Source organism: Capricornis sumatraensis, chromosome 19, assembly GCF_032405125.1.
Source record: "Capricornis sumatraensis isolate serow.1 chromosome 19, serow.2, whole genome shotgun sequence".
NCBI lineage: Eukaryota > Metazoa > Chordata > Mammalia > Artiodactyla > Bovidae > Capricornis > Capricornis sumatraensis.
Genome location: NC_091087.1, coordinates 39,508,153 through 39,516,518, shown reverse-complemented (window position 1 = coordinate 39,516,518; position 8,366 = coordinate 39,508,153).

Below are 8,366 nucleotides of genomic sequence, written 5' to 3'. Positions count from 1 at the left end.
AGGAGATAGTTCTCATACAGTACAGTGATTGTAGTGACAAAAAAATGGGAGCCGGAAGGAGATGCCTGGAGAGGTCAGAGGCAACTTCTGGAGGAGAGGCCCAAGCCCAGAGGCTAGATAGACTTCATAGTAGAGGTTACACAGGAGTGTGAGATGGGATGGGGTATGTAGGCAGCCACAAGGAACTCTTTGTGCCTGGAGCTGGAAATAATGCTGGGGAAAGAAGTGGGGTACAACGTAGGTCTTCTCGGGTCTTCCTTGACATGCTTTGGAGGCCAGGTTCACTTGAAGGTGGAGGCAGTCGTGTGAGCATGGTGGCGGTGCAGGTGGACCTGTCATAGACACCCTGTGGCCATGGGGATCGGCTAGAGGGCCAGGCAGCCTTCAGTGCGGTGCGGATATGGTAGTTTAGGAGAGAACTCGGGAACTCTTTGGAGTGGGGCTCTGTTGGTGGAGGTGGTCTCGGGAGGAGTTTGGAGTAGGGGAGAATGGTGGAATTTGATCACTGGGCAGAGAGAAAGGGGAAGGATGGAAGGATTTGAGGGTGAGTCCCAGGTTTCTGGCTCAGTCAACTGGGAAAACAGAATTAGTTACAGGGATCGGGAGCCAGTAAGGATCATATCTAGGGACATGAGTTCCTGTTCAGTTTTGGATCCATCAATTTTGAGAAGCCTAAGTACTATGCAAGTCTGTCGTGCCTGAAAATGGAGATGATGTGAGAAAGGAGAGGAGTAGAGACTAATTTCTGTTCACAAAGTGCAAGTTAACCAAAACGTGGTTGATTTTAGAGAACTGTAGGAGATTGTGACACCACCCTTCTGGCAGAAAATGAAGAGGAACTAAAGAGCCTCTTGATGAAAGTGAACCAGTCCATCCTAAAGGAAATCAGTCCCGAATATTCATTGGAAGGACTGATGCTGAAGCTGAAACTCCAATCCTTTGGCCACCTGATGCAAAGAACTGACTCATTGGAAAAGACCCTGATGCTGGGAAAGATTGAAGGCAGAAGGAGAAAGGGACGACAGGATGAGATGGTTGGATGGCATCACCGACTCAATGGACATGAGTTTGAGCAAGCTCCAGAAGTTAGTGAAGGACAGGGAGGCTTGGCGTGCTGCGGTCCATGGGGTCGCAAAGAGTGAGATACGACTGAGTGACTGAACTGAGTAGGAGGAGATTGGCTATGTTCTGCTGACCAAACCTATCTCCTGTTCCTGTCTGTTGCATGTTAGACAGGAATGTTTTGCTTGTCTTTGGGCCTTTAATTAGCACCTTCCCCATCCCCCAGCCGTGTCTCCCTATCCTTGCTTCCAGTTTTCCATATGTACCACTCTGTGGCTGCTCTGTCACAGGTTGGAGCTGAGGTGAGAAGTAGCTGGAATGTTGGTTGCCCTCAGCTCTTTCTGCAAGATGTACCTAGATGAGCCTCCAGAGTAGGAAAATGCTTTGGGAAAATAGGCCAATTAGTAACCCACTCCTTGAACTTGCCCAAGAAACTAATTCCATACCACCCCCTTCACTCATTCCCCAGGTTGCCTGGTGAGAGAGCAACATCCTCTCCTGTGCTCTGTCAGCCAGACCCAAACCCATCATGCTAACAGTGGAGCCAAAAAGACAAGGGGAGATGGTAGCTCTGGGTCCAGTTAAACCATCCTAGTTCCTGTCAGCTCTAAATTGTGCTTAATTCCTGGCATAGTCATGGAAATGCCTTATTCCTTTGGGAAGCTCTGGATCGGAAATCTCTCCATGTTGACCGGATCCATACGAATTTCACTTACTACCTACCTACTTTGGCTTCCCTGGTAGCTCAGTTGGTAAAGAATCTGCCTGCAGTGCAGGAGACCTGGGTTCGATTCCTGGATTGGGAAGATACCCTGGAGAAGGGAATGGCAACCCAGTCCAGTATTCTTGCCTTGGAGAATACCATGGACAGAGGAGCCTGGCATGGGGTCACAAGAGTCAGACACGACTTAGCGACTGAACCACCACCACCACCACCTACCTACTTAATATCTCCAGGGTCTCTGCCATACCACATGGAGCTGAGACTGGGAGTCTGCATTACCCTGAGACATGTTCCCCAGGGCTTATTCTCTAGAGGGCAAAAGAGCCACTTTTTATACCTAAATTTAATAAATGAGCTCTCGCACTGGACCAGCATTTCCCACCCTTGTCTGCACACTGGAATCACTGGGGGATCTTGTAAGAATACAGATGCCTGGAATCCCAGAGCTTCTGAGGGGGCTTGTGGTGTCCAGAGTGCAGTGAAGGCTGAGAATTACTGCTGTAGTCATTTTCTTTTTAAAATAAATGAATTTTATTTGGAAATATTGTGTTGGACACAAAGTTTGTTCAAGTTTTTCCTAAGATGTTACAGAAAACCTTTTGGCCAACCCAGTGATTTCAGACTTACAGAGTTGCAGGAATAAAAATTGTGCATGAGGCCCAAATATCCTTTGCTTAGATCCACTGAGTAACATTTATGCCACTTGATTTGTCATTTGTATTCTTGGATGTGCTCTCCCTCTGCATCATGGTCCTTTTGTTCTAATACTTAACAGTGCGTATTTCATAGGAGTAAAGATACTCTTCAACAATCCCAGTGCAGCGATCAAATTCAGTACAGTTAACACTGATAGAGTAGTTTAAAATACAGTTCGCATTCTGATCTTTGTAGAGCCCTCCCCCTACAGTTCTGGACCTAGTCTCAGATCATGTATTACAGGGAGCTGTCTCCTTTAACCTGGAGCTTGTCACTTAAGACATTGGCATTTTGGAAGAATACAGCTTCTCCTTTAAAATGATGCTGCTCATTTTAGGTTTATCTGATGTTCCCTGTTGATTTGATGTGATTGTTTTGCATTCTAGATACCTAGAACACTGTGTCATATATCCTCTCAGGAAACACAGTGTCATCTGTCTCTCATTGGTAATCTTAATTTCGATCACCTGGTTTATCATTTAGGGTCTAGTGAAAGGTAAAAATAGGAAAATTTTCAGATAAATAATTTTTGACTGAGTAAGAAGTCATTAACTACTGTAAGGGAGAAAAGAGCTCCAAAGCGTCTGCCTAGAAAACAGCTACTACCCCAAGAATCAAGGGAAGAGAAGACAAGGAAGGACCTTAGAACATCAGAGGAGAGCCCTGTAAGCCTGAGAGGCAGACCTCCGACAGGAACATGCTGCCAGCCCTGTGCTGCAGAATCGACTCCCTGGAGGTGCCCGCTACCCATGAGAGCAGAAAACAATCACCGTGGAGGATGCTGCTGGGATCCAGGCCTGACTGAGACACAAATGGTCTCTTCCAGCCTTGTCATCCTCTTCAGAGGCTGTTGGCCAGCTGGCAAAGAGAAATGTAGTTTGCAGAGTCCCAACTTTAGTGTGGTGGGGAAGGAAGGCAAGTTTGGAGCTAAGAGGCAACAAATTAATACCTAGTGCACCTGGTCAGGATGTTTTTCACTTTCTCCATGGTATAGTTGCTGTTTTATCCCCTTTCTATTCAAGCAGTCTCTGGAGATACACTCTTAAGACATGTAACAATCCTGCTCTTCACCAAACTTTCCCTCAGTTTAGCAAATAGGGCTGACTCTGACCTGATTCAATCTTTCCTGTGATGGTTGTGAAATACTGATTTTGCAATTCAGGACTCCCTCATTTACCAGTCTGCACCCCCTTCTCTCCCAGTTGTTTATTTTTACATATTTATATTCCTTCTGAACTGATGGATTCTCCTTTGTTCCAGTAGTCTATAATTCATTATTGTCCTTTGGTTTTTGTTTTTGGTTCTCAAATAGTTCCAGATGTGACCAGTGGGAGCCCCTTCAAATTGGCTCAGACATCCTGACATTTTTTTTTTTAAACACTTCTGTAATCTGTGACACAGATGTTCCGGATTCATCTTGTACCCACCTCGCCCCAGCCCTGGAATCATTGTTTCTCCAAGGAACCTTGGTCCCTGGTGCTAACTGTGCTCATCGCTGTTGGGGTGACTTTGCTTCTCATTCTGTTAGAGCTATCTTACTGTCTTTTAAAACTTGTTTCTAATTTTTTTAAACAATAGTAATAGTGCTTTAAAAAATGTAAACCAGATGGACATCTTCAAGGAAAAGTGCCTTCAGGTAAGCCAAGTTTAGCAGTGGTGTGTAACCCTTCTAGACTTCACATATACAAAAACAGACTTGATCTTGGTTTGTAGGTTTACTTTTTGCTGTTACGTGAATTCGATTCTGTAGGTCCTCTTGAATTCTATTTTACAGGTGCTCTTTTTATCTTCACAACAAAATGTGTACTCTTACCTGTATTGGACTATAGAATAGCTGCATGGATATAGTAATACTATGATTAACCAATGTACAGTGGACAGACGCTTGATTCCAGCCTCACTGCAGTGAACACCTTCCTACACATACTGTCAGGCATTTAGAATTTTTTTAATTTTAAAAAAAACTTTATTGAGGTAAAATTCACACAGCATAAAATTAACATTTTAAAGCGACAGTTCAGTGACATTTAGTCTGTTCACAGTATTGTGCAGCCACCCCCTCTGTCTAGTTCCAAAGTACTTTCATTGCCCCATGTTCTGCATTGTTACATGGACTCTAGGATAGATTCTTAGTAGTGGTTCACTTTGAACTTTTAATAGATTGATGAAAAAGTAATTGTGGTTTCAGACCATGAATTTAAAATCATTATAACTAGGCTCAAACACATTTTTATTAGTCAAAATAGAAACCATTACAATCAGTACATTTTTGCCAATGAGAAATGTTTGTTTATTCCTATAGTGTAAAAATCCATGCTTCAGGATTTGACGAACTCAGTATTTTCTGCCTCCTGCTGGTTGCAGAAGGATTTTCCCTACAAAAAGTTGTTGAGATGCTTGAAGAAATGGTAGTCAGCTGACGAGAGGCCAAGTGAATATAGCAGATGAGGCAAAGCTTTGTTCAACTTTTGAAGCATTGGTTGTAAGATGTGCAGTCTGGCATTTTCATGGAGAATTGGGCCCATTTTGTTGATCTGTGTTGGCTGCAGGCGTTGCGGTTTTTGGTGCATCTCGTCGATGTGCTGAGCTTACTTCTCAGATGTAATGGTTTCACTGGTTCAGAAAGCTGTAGTGGGTCAGACAGGCAGCAGACCATCAGACAGTGACCATGACCTTTTTTGGTACAAGTTTGGCCTTGGGAAGTGCTTGGGAGCTGCCTCTCAGTCCAGCCACTGAGCTGGTTGTCACCAGTTGTATAAAATCCACTTTTCATCCCATGTCACAATCCAGTTGAGAAGTGGTTTGTTGTTGTGCAGAATAAGAGAAGATGACGCTTCAAAACAATGATCTTTTTGATTTGCAGTCAGCTCATGAGGCACCCACTTAGCAAGCATTTTCACCTTGCCAATTTGCTGCAAATGCCAAATGACCTTTTAATAGTCACTGTTGAATTCTTCAGTAACTTCTCGTGTAGTTGTAAGAGGATCTGCTTCAGTGATTGCTCTCAGTTGGTCATCAACTTCCAGGGGCCAGCTGCTGGACTCTTCATTTTCAAGCCTCTCATTTCTTTTGCAAAACTTCCTGAATTACTACTGCACTGTACCTTTGTTAGCAGTCCCTGAGCCAAATGCATTGTTGATATTGTGAGTTGTCTCTGCTGCTTTACAACTCATTTTGAACTCAAATAAAAAGATTGCTCAAATTTGCATTTTTTCTAACATTTCTCTAGGCTAAAATAAACAGCAAATAATAAGTCATTAGCAAAAAAATAAAGTAAGAAGTGTGCATGAAAATGATGCATAACCACATTTATTTAAGAATGTATTCCAGTATCAGACAGTGAAATTCAACAATGCAAAACCACAGTTAGTTTTGCACCAGTCTAACAGATATATTCAGTTACCCTCCAGAAAAGTTATACCAATTTATATTCCCACTAGATGGGGAAACAGTGGTAATAGTGCCAGTCTTTATTTTTTGGAACTCCAAAATCACTGCAGATGGTGACTGCAGCCTTGAAATTAAAAGATGCTTGCTCCTTGGAAGAAAAGTTATGACCAACGTAGACAACATATTAGAAAGCAGAGACATTACTTTGCCAACAAAGGTCCATTTAGTCAAAGCTACTGGTTTTGCCAGTAGTCACGAATGGATATGAGAGTTGGACTGTGAAGAAAGCTGAGCACCAAAGATTTGATGCTTTTGAACTGTGGTGTTGAAGAAGACTCTTGAGAGTCCCTTGGACTGCAAGGAGATCCAATCAGTCCATCCTAAAGGAGATCAGTCCTAGGTGTTCATTGGAAGGACTGATTTTGCAGCTAAAACTCCAATACTTTGGCCACCTGATGCAAAGAATTGACTCATTGGAAAAGACCCTGATGCTGGGAAAGATTGAAGGTGGAAGAAGAAGGGGACGACTGAGAATGAGATGGTTGGATGGCATCACTGACTCAATGGACATGAATTTGAGTAAACTCTGAGTAAACTCTGGGAATTGGTGCTGGACAGGGAGGTCTGGTGTGCTGCAGTCCATGGCATTGCAAAGAGTTGGACACAACTGAGCGACTGAACTGAACTGAGCAGTATACGAAATTCTGCGTTTCCCTACAGCCTTGTAGATGCTTTGGGTATTAGAAGGTTCTGTGTTTCTAGAAAGTTCTCCATTTCTTCCAGGTTTTCCAATTTGTTGGCATATAACTTAATAGTATTTTCTTATGATTTTTTGTATCTCTCTGATATTGGTTATTTCTTTTTCTTATTTATTTGAGTTCTCTTTTGTTTTTCTTGATGAGTCTGACTAAAGGTTTTTCAATTTTGTTTCTTTTTTAAAAAACTGTCTCTTGGTTTCATTGATCTTTTCTGATGTTTTACTGTTCGTTAGGTTTTAGTCTCTTAGTTTACTTCCTCTCTGATCCTTTTTGCACGTCCTTCCTGCTGCTGACTGTGGTTTTTCTTTGTTCTTTTTCTGCTAATTTATTTGAATGATTGGTTAGGTTGGAAACAAGATTTTGCTTGTTTCTTAAGGAAGGCCTGTAACACAATTAACTTCCCTCTTAGAACTGTTTTTGCTGTGTCCCACAGATTTTGGAAGTTGTGTTTCCATTTTCATTTGTCTCAAAGTATATTCTGATTTTCTCTTTGATTTCTTCTTTGACCCATTAGCATGTTGCTTAGTCTCCATGTGTTTGTGCTTTTCCTTTTTCCCCAAATTGATTTCTAGCTTCAGACTTACATGGTTGGGAAAAACGCTTCTTGTCATTTCTGTCCTCAAATTTGTTGAGATTTGTTTTGTGATCTATCCTGGAGAACGTTCCATGTGCACGTAATGTATTCTACTTTTTTGCAATGTAGTGTCTTGAAGCTATCTATTAAGTCCATCTGTTCTATAATGTTATCTAAGACCACTCTCCTTACTGATTTTCTGTCTGATGACCTCCACTGACGTAAGTGGGGTCTTAAAGTCCCGTCTGTTATTGTTAATTTCTCCCTTTATGTTTGTTAATATTTGCTTTATGTATTTTGGAGCTCCTATAATAGCCGTATGTATGTTAATGAGTGTTATATTCTCTTCTTGTATTGATCCCATTATCATTATCAGTTCAGTCGCTCAGCCGTGTCTGACTCTGTGACCCCATGAATCACAGCACGCCAGCCTCCCTATCCATCACCATCTCCTGGAGCTCACTCAAACTCATGTCCATCGAGTTGGTGATGCCACTCAGCCATCTCATCCTCTGTCGTCCCCTCTTCCTCCTGCCCCCAATCCCTCCCAGCATCAGAGTCTTTTCCAATGAGTCCTCTTCGCATGAAGTGGCCAAAGTACTGTAGTTTCAGCTTTAGCATCATTCCTTCCAAAGAACACCCAGGTCTGATCTCCTTCAGAATGGACTGGTTGGATCTTCTTGCAGTCCAAGGAACTCTCAAGAGTCTTCTCCAACACCACAGTTCAAAAGCACCAGTTCTTCGGCACTCAGCTTTCTTCACAGTCCAACTCTCACATCCATACATGACCACTGGAAAAACCATAGCCTTGACTAGATGGACCTTTGTTGGCAAAGTAATGTCTCTGCTTTTCAATATGCTATCTAGGTTGGTCATAACTTTCCTTCCAAGGAGTAAGCATCTTTTAATTTCATGGCTGCAATCACCATCTGCAGTGATTTTGGAGCCCCCAAAAATAAAGTCTGACACTGTTTCCACTGTTTCCCCATCTATTTCCATGAAGTGATGGGACCAGATGCCATGATCTTAGTTTTCTGAATGCTGAGCTTTAAGCCAACTTTTTCACTCTCCTCTTTCACTTTCATCAAGAGGCTTCTTAGTTCCTCTTCACTTTCTGCCATAAGGGTGGTGTCATCTGCATATCTGAGGTTACTGATATTTC